This window comes from Candoia aspera, chromosome 3, assembly GCF_035149785.1.
Source record: "Candoia aspera isolate rCanAsp1 chromosome 3, rCanAsp1.hap2, whole genome shotgun sequence".
NCBI lineage: Eukaryota > Metazoa > Chordata > Lepidosauria > Squamata > Boidae > Candoia > Candoia aspera.
This window is the reverse complement of record NC_086155.1, coordinates 184,967,323-184,983,625: the sequence shown is the minus strand read 5'-3', so window position 1 is coordinate 184,983,625 and position 16,303 is coordinate 184,967,323.

Genomic DNA, 16,303 nt, shown 5'->3' with positions numbered 1-16,303 from the left:
TCAATGATTACTTAACATACAAAAATGCAAGTGGTCCTTGGGTGAAAAAACCTTGAAGCTACAAATAATACAGCCTCTTTTTAAACAATGAACAATGAAAATTATAAATAAGGAAGACAATTTTTGAGTTTATCTGAACTTGAACTCTTCTTCAAGTACAGATTAAAAGAATTTTGAACAATTCTGGAGAACTCAAAAGTTTACTTAATATATAAGCAGTGCGCTTAGTTCTAATACATATATTATTCCAGCTTATATTCTTACCCTAGGGAACAACAGTCTTAATAGATTGCAGCATCAAGCCAACATTGTCTGGGCTGGGAACCTAAACTAAGTGTGGCCTGGTTGGTTCTTGGATGAGACATCATCAGGGAATCCCAGAAGGCAGCAACAGCAAACCAATATTGCTACCTAGAAAACTGGATGGATGTATCTACATGGTCACCAGACGTTGAGCTCAACCCAAAGGCTTATTTACTATTTTATGGAACAAGAATTGAATAGCCCATTCTCTAATATTTACATCATATATAGTATAATATACCATATTATCATTATCTACAAAGACTGCATATAATTAATTAAATATAAACATTTAAGCATGTAATAAAACTAGAATAGAGAATTAAATCTAAGTGCAATTATCTGTCTAGCTATCTAAGAATAAAACAGCAACAACGTAAGTACAGTATTAAACAATACTATCATACTTACTGGTTAGAAGGGGAAATATTAGATCTGCCCAGTAGGTCAAATAAAAAAGCAGGATAAGAGCACGTGCAAATGTTCTTGCACAAGAATGTCACAAAACTTTCCTTTGAGTAAATGGAGGGCAGAGCATTGAGTCTGGGAAGTATGAAAGTTCTTTTAGGAGATGGATATAAAATATTGTTTAAACAATTAGCATAGGAAAACAACCTTCCCATTAATACTATCCCATACAAGGAGGGATGGCCAGGTCTCTCTGTACATAACAATATCTAAATAACAATATTTCATGATAATATATTTGATGTCTCTGATACACAAAATCATGAGCCATTAAGAAGCTATTCTGTTCTACAGTTATGTTGTTTGGCCTTGTCACACAATATCCAGACATACAGTACTTTTCCCTGTTCTGCAGCTTGCATTTTTTAATTTGTGCAAGAGCTCATAGCAAAGTAAGTGATGTCTTGGCTGGCTGAGTGTGCGTATCTGACAGGATAGTGCCATCAGCTGGCCAGTTCAACTTATTGGTAGATTTCACTGAAAAATTCAAAGACATGCACATTTTCAAATATAACTGAATTTTATTGGGCGGCCTGGGGTCAAAAATGTGAAACTAAACAACGAAATACAATTCTCCCCCCAACTGGGCAAGAATAGTCTAGACTCCTGGTCTCAGTCACCGATTACTATGTTCAGAACTGCTAGTTTATGGTTAATCCTTACATTTAGCATAGTGTACTGGGTGGACTCAGACTCTAGCTAATCTCTGCCTGTTGGATTCCATGGCATAATTTATTTGGGAGCTAAGGGTGAAACCTTTCAGTCTTCTTTTTAAAGCACAAGGAAAGCAGGAAGCTCAGACAAAGAGAAATAATAATAAAAAACAAAATGTTTTTGCTAGGTTTAGAACCAGCCTCTTTCTATTTGCTAGGCAAGAAGCATACTGCCACAGACTGAAGTGCGTTACCTGAAAAAGACAGGAGAACTGTAGGCAGCCTAACATGGAAAAGTGTACTTTAGTAGTGGAGTAGAAAAAAATATTGTTTTGATGGTGACTGGTGGATTAATAGAGGTGATGTCATCCCTTTTTGCTCTCTAGAAACAGTTGCCTGCCCATTCTGCTGATTGGGCAACTGAGCAGTGCAATGAAGCCCTCAATCACAATACTGTTGGCATAGCCAATTTCACTTGTGTGAACCCACTCGTGGTCCTTTATAAGACATAGTTGATTATTTAACATGTTGTGCAAAACCAGTTCATAATGGTTGCTTAACCAGAAAACAGAAATAATAAAAAAAAACCATGGCTTAACTTGGTACTTGAAACCAGTCTTCGTAGATCTGGGAAAAGATACTGAAAACTGAACTGGCTTTTTTATTAGATTAAAGGAGCTTGAAATAACTCTCTTATGAGGAAAGTTTACAAGGTCTGGGGCTTTTTAGTACAGAAAAAAGGTGAGTAATGGGTAATGTTAGAGGTGTATAATACAATGCATGACAGAGAAAGTGAATAAGGGTTTTTTTTTCTCCCTCTCTCCTTATGGATTCATTGGATGAAGTTAACTAGTGGGCCATTTCGCCTCTCTCCTTGACAGCCAAGTGGATGACACAATCTTGTGCCATAAGATTATGTCCAAAGGCCTCTTCCATAGAAAATCTTATGTAGGCCATATGCTGTCTGTAAGGGAGGAGCTATATCCTATGGATTTCATTCATGTTCTCATATATGTCAGTATCACGAGGGTAGAAATTTTGATATGAAAACCAGTGTGGTATAGTGATCAGGATGGCAAAAGCTATGTCCCTCCTAAGGGTCAGACATGACTCGGTGCTTGCACGGGGGACCTTTCACCTTTCACACAGTTGACAACAGATGCCTGCCATGGAGATAAGTTTCATTTCTATATAATAATATAATATAATATAATATAATATAATATAATATAATATAATATAATATAATAAAATACAAAATATAATATATTGTATAATATATATTATATGTGTAATATAATATATTATAAGATATATTATAAGATATGTATAATATAAGATATGGAGATAAGTTTCATTTCTGTAGCAACTGTAAGATTCACCTCATACTGCTGTTCTTATCACCAGATCTGTAAGACAGAAAAAGCTATTGCTATAGCTGACAACAGACGCCTGCCATGGAGATAAGTTTCATTTCTCCATCCCAGTGACCTCCAAGTACCTGGGAACTACTATTCCCACTACTCCTGCCCAGCACATGCACTTCAGATTGGGAAAGGGTGGATTAGATACACTGACTTGTCGGGGTCACATTTCCATGATATAACCTGTGCTGGGATATCTGGAGGGTGGTTTCATGTTAAGAAAGCCTTGCAACTCTCCCAATGAACATGCAACCTGTCTCCCAAACAGATACATAGATAGGGAAGAATAGTATACTCTTCTGTTGTAGTAGTATATGGTTTAGCCACATCACATAGCAACAAGACATGGACCACTAATAACTACAGGCAAGCTTTCCAGATCACTGTTCTCATTGCATCAGCAGTTCAAAGTCCCAAATGATTTAAGGGCCTAAAATAGTCACTCCAAATCATGTTAGTCCATGTGGAATGTGACAGATTGCAGAGTCTGCAAATGGTTGCAGATCAAAGGAACTCTTTTTCTCTCTCTCCTTGAGGGATTCAAACAGCAGAGGAAAAGAGGGTGCTCTGTGGGACTGCAAAATTTAAAAAAAAGAACCTAAAGGAAGCCCAGCTTTGACACTGATATCGTGGATTTAGACATTTACGCCATTTCTTTTAACCCCTAAAGAGTCTCCCAAAGCTGCTCCTAGAAGGACACAGGAATGTAGTATTAAATAAACAGAAGAGAAAAAGAAGACCCAGACCCTCTTAACAGCCTTCTTGTAAAATGTGATCCTGCGCTGGCCAAACTGTTGAGAAGGAAGGCTGGAACAATAAAGTACTGGAGTAGAAAATACATCAATTCGCATTCCTTCGAACTCTGTCAGAGGTGGGTGCATAAAAATAAAGGTCCATTTTCTCTGTGATTATGGATACAACCCAAGGTATTAGTAAAAAAAGATAAAGTTAGCCAGAAGGTTTGTTATCAGCTCAGCCACTGACAGTAAATATAGGTGAATGCCCATATAAAGATATTGGAGGCTTTTGGGGGATTTTGGGAAATAGAAGGTCAATCACTGGTTGATTTGATGCATAGAATTTTAAGCACTATTGAAAATAATTATTTGACATGTCAAAATTGCACAGTCAAGGGCGTTATAAGGTGTAAGTATGAGAGCTGTAACTATGAGAGGGTCGTATAGTGGTGACCAAGCCAGAATTATAATACAACATCCAAGAACATCTGTCTATTGTGCTGCCCACCACCTCAATTTAGTCTTGACTTATGCTAGCTGTTCCAGAAATGAAAAACTTTCCTGGAATTGTAGAATACATTTGCATAGAAATGAAGTGTTGATACTTACTGCTCCTAGATCGACAGCTGGTGTAGTGACATGCATTGACTCACCAATGTCACGGTGCAGGAGCACCAGTAGCCTGTCTCTTTTTCTTCTCTTTCTATATTCATTGACTTAGTGCCTTTAGCCTTTATATAACATGCCCTCTAGGATTTATTTATTTATTAAATGTACAGGCCACCTAACTCCACCATGATTCTTGATAGCGTACAGAATAAAACAATAGAACAGTACAATACAGACAATTCCAAAAGCAAGTGTCTGGAGAAATAACATGCATTCAAACTTAACAGAGGAAGAACAACTTTTAAGTATTTTTTTAAAAAATTGTTTGGTACTACAGGATGTGTTAGATAATGGGAGAGTAAGGAATATAGTTTGTTTGTTTGTTTATTAAAATTGTAAGGGCACCTGACTCCACGACTCTGGTTGGCTTTTGATACCATTGACGCTGGTATGTTTCTGCTCTATTGAGTTTGGGCTTTGGTGGCATTGTTTTGTGGTGGATCTGGTCCTTCCTGTCAGAGTAAGTTCAGAAGGAAGTATTGAGGGTTACTGTTGTTTGACACGGAGGTTATTGACCCATGCTATTCCACAGGGTTCTACCTTGTCCCCTATGTGTTTAATATCTACATGAAAGCACTGGGGAAGTTATTCAGAATTTTAGACTATGCTAATGAGATCAGCTCTATTGCTCTTAATTTGGAAGAAGCAATCAGTCCCTTGGAATGTTTCTTAAATTCCATAGTGAGCTGGAGGGAGCATAGGTTAAATTCTTGGCGACGGCCATAGGGGCTAGGGAACAGCATATATGTGAGAGATTTAAATACATATACAGTGCTTTGTTTTATATAAGGCTTTTGAATTTGTATTATATATTTTATTCCATGTCTATATATATTTATTCTTGAAGAGCTTTCAAATGAAATTTATTTATTAAATGTACAGGCCACCTAACTCCATCATGATTCTTGGTAGTGTACAGAATAAAACAATAGAACAGTACAATACAGTCCTTTTTTATCTCTTTTTTTTCTCTATCATATACACATACTCACACATCCCTGAATTTGTTGATTATTGGCTATGCTACTGGGACTGATGAGAACTGGAATGCAACACTTTTTGAGGGCTCTCCACAACTTCCTGTCTTCTAATTACAGTAACTTTCCCAACTTAGCACCTTCAGTCCCAGAATTCTCAGCAATAGCTACCAGGACTAGGGAATTCTGGAGACTGGTCCATATATTTTCAAGGTAGCAGCCTGGGGAAGGCTGGATTACAGGCCTGAAGTTTACCTATCATCTTTCTGCTCATACATTCAAGATGGTTCACAATTCAAAACCATCCTTTTTGATACTTCATGATTTTTTTAAAAAGTGGGAAGAGACAAGGAAGAAGGTTGAAAACAATCAATTTCTGGAATCATAAGACAGTGCTGAGACAGAAGCATCTGGACATAGTTGGTCCTATCCATGCAACTGGATAGGCCTTGCATTACAGTATGTACTTCTTCTGACAGGAGATACACCAACTTGGATAAATCCGCCTAAAAACTGACTAACTCAGAGACTTCTCTATAAAATTCTGTATGTGGAAGGAATAACAGTGAGAAAAGTAGTTGGCTCTCCTGTATGAACTCCCCTAATTGTTAATGTATTCGTTTCTTTAATAGCTTTTCCCACAAGAGGGAGACACATTTGCACATTTTAAAAAGAAGTATGGGTAGTATTCAACTCCATTGTCCAATTCATTAATATGGAATTCATTTCCCATGTATGGAAATAATCATATTACATATTGAAAAGAAGACATTAGCATACTTGAGAGGGAGAAAAAAACCCTCTGAGAAAAGGGAACTCAAAGCTTGTGTTCAAAGTTCAACTAGCCCCAGACGTGATGACGCAGCTAGCTCAAAGCCGAAAGGACGGTTAGCGGCCGACGGTGCTGGTGGTGAACGGCGAATCCGATGTTCTAAGGATCAACACGCCATTGGAACCTGGAATGTAAGATCTATGAGCCAGGGCAAATTGGATGTGGTTATTGGTGAGATGTCAAGATTAAAGATAGACATTTTGGGCATCAGCGAACTGAAATGGACTGGAATGGGCCACTTCACATCAAATGACCACCAGATCTACTACTGTGGACAAGAGGACCACAGAAGAAATGGAGTAGCCTTCATAATTAATAGTCAAGTGGCTAAAGCAGTGCTTGGATACAATCCAAAAAACGATAGAATGATCTCAATTCGAATTCAGGGCAAGCCATCTAACATCACAGTGATCCAAATATACGCCCCAACCACAGATGCTGAAGAAGCTGAAGTAGAGCAGTTCTATGAGGATCTGCAGCACCTACTGGACAACACGCCTAAAAGAGATGTTATTTTCATCACGGGAGACTGGAATGCTAAGGTGGGCAGTCAAATGACACCTGGAATTACAGGTAAGCATGGCCTGGGAGAACAAAACGAAGCAGGACATAGGCTGATAGAATTTTGCCAAGACAACTCACTCTGCATAACGAACACTCTCTTCCAACGGCTTTATACATGGACTTCCCCAGATGGACAACACCGAAATCAGATTGACTACATCCTTTGCAGCCAAAGGTGGCGGTCATCTATACAGTCGGTAAAAACAAGACCTGGAGCTGACTGTAGTTCTGATCACGAACTTCTTCTTGCACAATTTAGGATCAGACTAAAGAGATTAGGGAAGACCCACAGATCAGCTAGATATGAGCTCACTAATATTCCTCAGGAATATGCAGTGGAGGTGAAGAATCGATTTAAGGGACTGGACTTAGTAGATAGGGTCCCGGAAGAACTATGGACAGAAGTTTGCAACATTGTTCAGGCAGTGGCAACAAAATACATCCCAAAGAAAGAGAAAACCAAGAAGGCAAAATGGCTGTCTGCTGAGACACTAGAAGTAGCCCAAGAAAGAAGGAAAGCAAAAGGCAACAGTGATAGGGGCAGATATGCCCAATTAAATGCAAAATTCCAGAGGTTAGCCAGAAGAAATAAGGAATTATTTTTAAACAAGCAGTGTGCAGAAGTGGAAGAAGACAATAGAATAGGAAGGACAAGAGACCTCTTCCAGAAAATTAGAAACATCGGAGGTAAATTCCAGGCAAAAATGGGTATGATCAAAAACAAAGATGGCAAGGACCTAACAGAAGAAGAAGAGATCAAGAAAAGGTGGCAAGAATATACGGAAGACCTGTATAGGAAGGATAACAATATCGGGGATAGCTTTGACGGTGTGGTCAGTGAACTAGAGCCAGACATCCTGAAGAGTGAGTTTGAATGGGCCTTAAGAAGCATTGCTAATAACAAGGCAGCAGGAGATGACGGCATCCCAGCTGAACTGTTCAAAATCTTGCGAGATGATGCTGTCAAGGTAATGCATGCTATATGCCAGCAAATTTGGAAAACACAGGAATGGCCATCAGATTGGAAAAAATCAACTTACATCCCCATACCAAAAAAGAGAAACACTAAAGAATGTTCAAACTATCGAACAGTGGCACTCATTTCACATGCCAGTAAGGTAATGCTCAAGGTCCTGCAAGGTAGACTTCAGCAGTTCATGGAGTGAGAATTGCCAGATGTACAAGCTGGGTTTAGAAAAGGCAGAGGAACTAGGGACCAAATTGCCAATATCTGCTGGATAATGGAAAAAGCCAGGGAGTTTCAGAAAAACATCTATTTCTGTTTTATTGACTATTCTAAAGCCTATTCTAAAGGGACGCGGTGGCGCTGCGGGTTAAACCGCTGAGCTGTCGATCGAAAGGTCGGCGGTTCGAAACCGCGCGGCGGGGTGAGCTCCCGTTGCTCGTCCCAGCTTCTGCACACCAAGCAGTTCGAAAACATGCAAATGTGAGTAGATTAATTGGTACCGCTTCGGCGGGAAGGTAACGGCGTTCCGTGTCGTCATGCTGGCCACATGACCTGGAAGTGTCTATGACAACGCCGGCTCCAAGGCTTAGAAACGGAGATGAGCACCGCCCCCTAGAGTCGGACACGACTGGACTTTACGTCAAGGGAAACCTTTACCTTTACCTAAAGCCTTTGACTGTGTGGACCATAACAAATTGTGGCAAGTTCTTAGCGGTATGGGGATACCAAGTCATCTTGTATGCCTCCTGAAGAATCTGTATAACGACCAAGTAGCAACAGTAAGAACAGACCACGGAACAACGGACTGGTTTAAGATTGGGAAAGGAGTACGGCAGGGCTGTATACTCTCACCCTACCTATTCAACTTGTACGCAGAACACATCATGCAACATGCTGGGCTTGAGGAATCCAAGGCTGGAGTTAAAATCGCTGGAAGAAACATTAACAATCTCAGATATGCAGATGATACCACTTTGATGGCTGAAAGCGAAGAGGAACTGAGGAGCCTTATGATGAAGGTGAAAGAAGAAAGTGCAAAAGCTGGCTTGCAACTAAACCTCAAAAAAACCAAGATTATGGCAACCAGCTTGATTGATAACTGGCAAATAGAGGGAGAAAATGTAGAAGCAGTGAAAGACTTTGTATTTCTAGGTGAGAAGATTACTGCAGATGCTGACTGCAGTCAGGAAATCAGAAGATGCTTAATCCTTGGGAGAAGAGCAATGACAAATCTCAATCAAATAGTTAAGAGCAGAGACATCACACTGACAACAAAGGTCCGCATTGTTAAAGCAATGGTGTTCCCCGTAGTAACATATGGCTGCGAGAGCTGGACCATAAGGAAGGCTGAGAGAAGGAAGATCGATGCTTTTGAACTGTGGTGTTGGAGGAAAATTCTGAGAGTGCCTTGGACTGCAAGAAGATCCAACCAGTCCATCCTCCAGGAAATAAAGCCAGACTGCTCACTTGAGGGAATGATATTAAAGGCAAAACTGAAATACTTTGGCCACATAATGAGAAGACAGGACACCCTGGAGAAGATGCTGATGCTAGGGAGAGTGGAAGGCAAAAGGAAGAGGGGCCGACCAAGGGCAAGGTGGATGGATGATATTCCAGAGGTGACGGACTCGTCCCTGGGGGAGCTGGGGGTGTTGACGACCGACAGGAAGCTCTGGAGTGGGCTGGTCCATGAAGTCACGAAGAGTCAGAAGCGACTGAATGAATAAACAACAACAACATATACTTATACCTATCTTCCTATATATCTATCTGGATTACTAGAGGCCTAACACAAATGGTGTTGTGTTTGTTCTAAGTGAAATGCAGTGTAGGCAAATTCTGGCAGTATGAGAATCAAAAAAGTCACAAGAGGGTTACACACTGAAGTTGACTATAGGTTGCCACTTTCTGGGCTATGGAATGTTGTTTTGGAGTGGGAAGTGGAAAACAAGATTGAAGAGGATTAAAGATGCCTGGAATAAGGCATCAGTAGCTGGTTGGCTCCCTGAGCAGAAGCACTTCATCCTGAAACATTCATTCTATTGTACGTGAACAGATTACCACTTGGGTGCGTGAGAAACTGCACTATTTCTCCCCACCAAATCCCTGCCAAAGACCTTTTGTTTTCACAGAAAGGCTTGTTCATGGCACTATCTCTGTTTTCTAATGAGATACAGAACAGATGTTTTATGAGTTGAACTAAGCGTAAAGGAAAAGGAGAGATCAAAGGCAAACAACTTTGATAAAGAACCGTAACATGAAATGAAGAAAGCAGCAAATTAAACAATGTAGTCATTATATTATTGTCTGACTGGCCTTCCTTTTAAACTCCACTAGCTAGCCTGCCAAGCTTTTCTGCAGACATTGCCCAGAAATCAAGATGAAATTAGCTGTTTGGCTGTTATTATCACAATAGTTGTACAAATTTGGAAGGCTAATCTTTCTTTCTCATTATCTCTGCTCCCAACCCTGTGCTATTGAAAGGCATAGAATATATAAGAGCACTTCTCCCTCTAAATTAGGCTTAGTGTTAGAGCTGAAATCCTATAACCAACATCTAAGTGTGGCTTGTCATGATAGGAAGCATGTTTCCTGAGGACATGTCCTCAAAATGTAACCTACATCTTAAGGCCAGCCCATCCTAAGGCAGGCTGAAGCTTGGCTAAGGTGTTCCAGCATGAAAATTGTGTTTTCCATCATATGCCAGCAGAAGACATCCCATGTATACATTCTAGAGTGAATGGAGGAGTCTTCAGAGGTGTGAGGCCCACTAGGTAGACCAGACCAGAAACTAACTTCACAGGAAGCTAGAACTACTTTAATTGAGAGTGGCTATAATAACAGAATTTTGCAACTCTCATTGTGCTGTACCTCCTTCGCCTTTTATAGTTCAGTGAATTATGGAGGCATCTGCCTGAGCCACTTCCAAATGTTATCTTCTTGTTCTGGACTTAAAAAATGCTTCAGCCCCTTTTCCCTAGGTAACAGTCCCTGCACATCTCCATCAAGGCCATCTTCCTTACTCTCTACAGGAAGTGATCTGTTGTGTACCATATGGCCTGCCACAAGACTGTTCCAGTCACTGGGCTGTGCCCTTCCATGGGCATTTTTGCTGGTAGAGGAATCTAACATCTCACCTTCATGGATTTTTTAGACATTTTATGCATAGGAATTGAGGTTGATACTATGATTAGAACTTTTAAAAACTATTGTATGATTTCATCCCCTAGTTCAGGATTAAACGACTTTCAGAGAATCATAGAATCATAGAGTTAGAAGGGACCCAAGAGGTCAAGTCCAACTCCTTGCACACTGCAGGATTCACTACACCATCCCTGATAGATGACTATCCAGCCTCCATTTCAAAACATCCAGTGAAGGGGAAGAAACCACTCCATGCAGTAACCAAGAAGCTTAAAGCAGCTCCCTCAGTGAACCCCAAGGCTGGTCAGAGCAGAATATTGGGGGTAGGGTGGCTGCATGTTTTAGGGGTTACTCCAATCAAGGTGGCAGCCAGAGGATACAAGAATGCCAGACAGACTGACATCAACTTATAAATGGGAGGCTGGTAGAAGGCCACCAAACTGGTATAGAAGGAATTGTCTGGGCAGGCTTGTATGATTGAAGGCAACCTTTTAACAATTCTTACCAAAACTATTCAGTTCCTATACAAACATATTCTATCTTTTAATTCTATAAGTAATTCTTTTCATTGAATCTGTATTTTAGAGCCACATCTGAAAATCTCACTGACATCTATACATGCAAGTTTAAACTTCTCCAATTTCTAGCCTTTAATCTCTGAGGGAAATCTAATATCCAGATCTTTGCCCAATGCAATTCCCTGATCTCAAAGCTAATTCTTAAGGTTTTTTGAGGGTGGTGGGTGGGAGTGTTAACTGGGAAAAGATATTGGAAATGCAGGATGCAAATAGCTAAAGTTTGTTTTCCTTCATGCACGTCTCCCTAAAGCAAGGTCTGGGATCAGTTTTTTTGAGGATTTTAGTACCCAAAACTTTTATATAGCATTAACAGAACTTCTTGCTTACCCATCTTTTTTGATTCCTGTAGTGTTGTCACCTTGACAGGTCAAATTTGTTCCACTCTGAGTCACAAAACGGGTTTGGCTTCATCTCAGAGATTTGTTCTCTAAGAGGCATCTGTCCTCTTTGATATGTACTTTCATTTTCTCTGAGGGTTGCTTGGTTATTATTTCTTGAGCTAGAGCAGGAAAATCTTCCACACTGTGCTATCTCCAAAACTTTCAAAGTTTCCTAAAACGTGTGTCTTAAAATTACATCTGCTGGCTTAAATGAAATAAAAATAAATGTTTACATAATATCAATTCTATTATTTATTATTTGGTTCTGACAAAAATCTGGAAAATTACTAATTTATTTATTTATTTATCGATCATATTTATTCATTGCCCATCTCATATAACAACTACATATAGAAAACTATGATTATGTGACAAAATTAGAACAGCAAAAGGGTCTATTTGTTATGTCCTGATAGAATACTGAGTCTACATTAGAGAAATAGTTACACATTCTGAACTTGGAAACGGAGTTTTCTAGGATGCCCTATTTCCTCTACCTGTTATTCATGTTTCTTTGAACCTAATGGTTATATGAAGCCAATGGTCACAATGGGCAAGATGATAATTATAATGAAGGGCTGTGTGACACACATAAGGATGGCCAAGGAGTTCTGGTCTCCTCTGTCCCATGGGGATGGTGCTGGCTGTTTTTTGTTTTTGTATTATGCCTATTTAGGCTTACTGTTTTCATGTTTCTCACCTCAAAAGCGCAGGAAACGTGTTCCTATTTTTCAGGAGTTCTGTTAACAGAATTCAAAGGCAGTCAGAGGAAACTCTAAAGCCACTGAAGAGGAGACTTCAGCTACATTTAGTCCTGGGGCCATTGATTGCTTCCCTAAATTAGCAGATTATATTGCCAAATGTATTCTTTGAGCCTAATTAAATAATTATGAAGCATACTGCCTAATTACGTTAGATTTTGTAATATCCACATTTTAGCAATACAAAATCTATTCTTTGTCTCAGCAGGTAGCAACACCTGCCCAAGGCTTGCAAATTAAGCAGTACTGATCTGGTTAGTTCTTGGATAAGAAACTACCAAGTCAAAAACACATCCTGAAAGATGATAATGGCAGGTCACCTCAATATTGCTGCCAAGAATACAACGTGGCATGTCCATGAAATCATCAGGAATCAAGCTTGGTTTGAATAATTTATTTTAAATGCCTCCCTGACTGTGACTTTGGTATTTGCCTACAGCTTCTGCTTATATTTTGGATAATTCTTTGTAGTAACTCTAGGAAACACTGGCCATGTTACTAACTGCAAGGGCTTATATAGCAATTTCTCAGGCTGCAGTCATACATGACACAGGGCAGTGTCACCCAGATATAGCTCAGGACTTAAATGAAATATCGTTTTTCAGCTTGACTGTTCTGGGTCAATCAGTTGCCTACTAGGATCTAAATGCAGAGGAAAGGGATGCTCTGCTCTGCAAGGGAGTGGGGAGAACTTCTAAGCAACTATCAACCATCTGTTTGTATCAACCCAGGAGCTTTGGAAAGACGAAAATACACAGATAAGAGCAGGACTGCCTGTTAGCTGCCAAGAAGACAGTTCAGAGTGGCTGGTCCAGGCTGAAAGTTGAAAGAATTGAGGCCAAAAGTCTGCTTCTCTTAGCAGACTCTTAGGACCTCAAAAACCAGGCTGGGCATATCTTTCTGCCAAAAACCTGGCAATCCTCTCAGAGAAAAGTCTGTTCCCCCCCCCCCCCCCAGGATTTCATATTGTCAAGCCTCTCCCTCTACCACCATGTCTTTTTTGGCAGCATATTATTATCTACTGTAAATTTCCTGATCGCTTTTTTATTAACAAAACCACAATTTCTCTGTCACAAAAATAGGAAAATACCATCTTAAAGGACCATTGATCTGTTTTGCCATGTCAGGCATGTACTTCACAACTTAGCTAAAGTTCTTCTGTGCTTTCCTGTGGTTGTGGTGTATGATGGTAGTGGGTGTTTGGTGGATATGAGTAATAGGGAGTATGAGTATCCTGGCCTTGGAGGGAGGACGGGGGGGGGGGGAGGGAATAAAGGGCCGTTAATACCATTGTAGCTCTAACAGGAAGGGATAGATAAGGACAGCAATGTCCGGCCTCCAGTATTCACCCCGGTACCAGATGATTATATCCTTGGTGGTCCTGGGTGCCGGCTGCTGCTTGTGAATGCCAGGCTGGTTTGTAATAAATCTTCCTTCATCCATGGTCTCATCGTGGATGAGGGTGCTGACCTAACATGTACAGGTGGTCCTCGTTTAGTGACTGCCTCATACAGCGACTGTTCCAGGTTACAGTGATGATGAAAAAGTAACTTTGTGACCAATCCTCACATTTATGACCTCTGCAGGTCTGTAAAGCAAAGGAAAGCTGAAGAGCATAAGCACAGTCATGGTTTCACTTAGCAACCACTTCGCTTAACAACCAAATTGCTGGTCCCAATTGTGGTTGCTAAACGAGGACTACCTGTATAACCAAAGCCTGGTGGGCCGAGGCTGTGTTTGTGTCTCCCTCTTGAAATATGCCCACCCGGATTTTAGGTCTTGCATTGGCCAAGACCCCGAGTGGCAGTGGGAGTGGGTGTCATCTGTGTTATTAAAGGCTCTCAGAGATGGAAAGATAAGTAGATGTAGATGCTCTGGCTGAAGTTTGGTCTGAGAGAACAGATAGGATTGTTGTTGCTCTCAGGGTCTTTAAGGGAGGTGTCTTTTTTTCTTGGTTTGGGTTTAGATTTTGTTATTGTTGTATATTCTGATACTCTATTTTTTGTAATCTTCCAAAATAAATAAAGTGCAGGGGAAAAAAAAGAATTCTTGTTGCTGGACCTTCTCCTTGCTGTGCAGTACCATCTCTGCTTGAGCTGTTGGATTCCATCCCTGGGTTGGCTCTAATGACTCCAAGGTTGTTAGTCCTTTGGGACATGAATTTGCTATCTGGTGATGTTGAGTCTGGGGCAGCTCAAGAGTTGTGAGGTTATCTGTAGCGAGTGTGATCCTGTGACTCTTGAGAATGCAGACAAGATCCTCCAAAGTTTGGTCACCTGTTTATTAGATCCAGGTCCCTCCTGCAGTGTAAAAGCAGTTCAGGAGGTGACCTGTAGTTAGGTGTCAGCCTCTCAGGGGGACGCAGTGGTGTTCCTCATTCTCAAGAGGCCATTGCTGGATCCATCTCTTCTGGTGTTATTGTCCGGTGTGACAGTTATGATTTTAAGGCCTAATTTTAGAAACTCACAGCACAAGCCACAATGGATATGCAAAGTTCTTTATTAGGTCTTTCTCTCAGGCTGTCAAAGCCACGACTAGCCCCACTTCCTCCCGCCTCTCTTCTTAAGCCTCCCGCCTTTTCTTTGTCCCACCCCTTCCTCTGTGTCGACAGCTTGCGTGATGGTGGCTTCGCAGTCTTTCAGATGTGAGTGGGGTTGTTGCTAGCTGCTCTCTTCTCATCCCTCGTCCCTCCGTTATTTCTCTTCTCTCTTTCATTCCCCTTGATGTGTAAGGTTAGAGTACCCAGTCGCAATTAGCTATCGCTTCTGGGTTCTCCGACCTTACATCCGGTGTCCAACCTTCCCTTTCTTGGAAAGGTTGTTGAGGTGGTGGTCAAACAACAGTTGCAGAGGCTCTTGGAGAAAACAAGATTATCTGGACCCGTTCCAGTCAAATTTCAGACCAGGGTACAGTATGGAGTCTGCATTGGTCATGCTTGTTGATGACCTTTGGCAGAGCTAGGATGGGGGAGTATCAATCCTTGTGCTCCTTGATCTCTCAGTGGCTTTCAGTACTGTCAACCACAGTATCCTTCTCAACCAAGTGCAAGGATTGGGAGGCATGTTGCCATGGTTCTCCTCCTCCACTCTGGTCACTTCCAGTTGGTGTTAACAGGGGAGTAGAGATGATTGTGTCCACGGCCCCTCATTTGTGAGGGCATCAGGGCTCAACACTCTCATCCCTGTTTAACATGTAGGTGATGTGACCCATCAGTTCAAGGTCTGGTATTATCAGTATGTTGATGATACTCAGTCATACATCTTAACTGCAGGCTGCCCAGGCGATGCTGTCAATGCTGTTCGGGTCTGGATGGGGAGGAACAGACTCAGGCTCAATCCTAACAAGAGTGAATGGCTGTGACTGCGTCCTCTGAAATTTTTCAACTTTGGTCTTGGATAGGGTAGTACTTCCTCATTCAAGACTAGTGTACAATTTGGAGGTCCTCCTGGACTCACAGCTACTGTTCAAAGGGCAGGTGGCAGCAGTGGCCCAAAGGGCCTTTGCATAAGGCCATGTTGTGCACCAGTTGTACCCATTCCTAGAAGGCCCTTCAGATGGTCATTCATACTGTAGTCCCCTCATTGCTGAACTATTGCAAAGTGCATGAGGCTGCCACTAAAGACCAACAAGAAGCAGTGCAAGCATTTTGGGTGTCATCAACGCTCTGCAAGTTGTATTAGTTGCGTTTGCTTCCAGGTGCAGTTCAAAGTGCTGGTTGTCACTCGTCATGGTACAGAGCCTGGTTATTTGAGGGATACCTGTTTCTAATGGGTTTTGCCTGTCCACTAAGATTGGGCAAAGTAGGGTACTCTAAGTCTCTTATCAAGCAATGGCATCTAGTGAGTG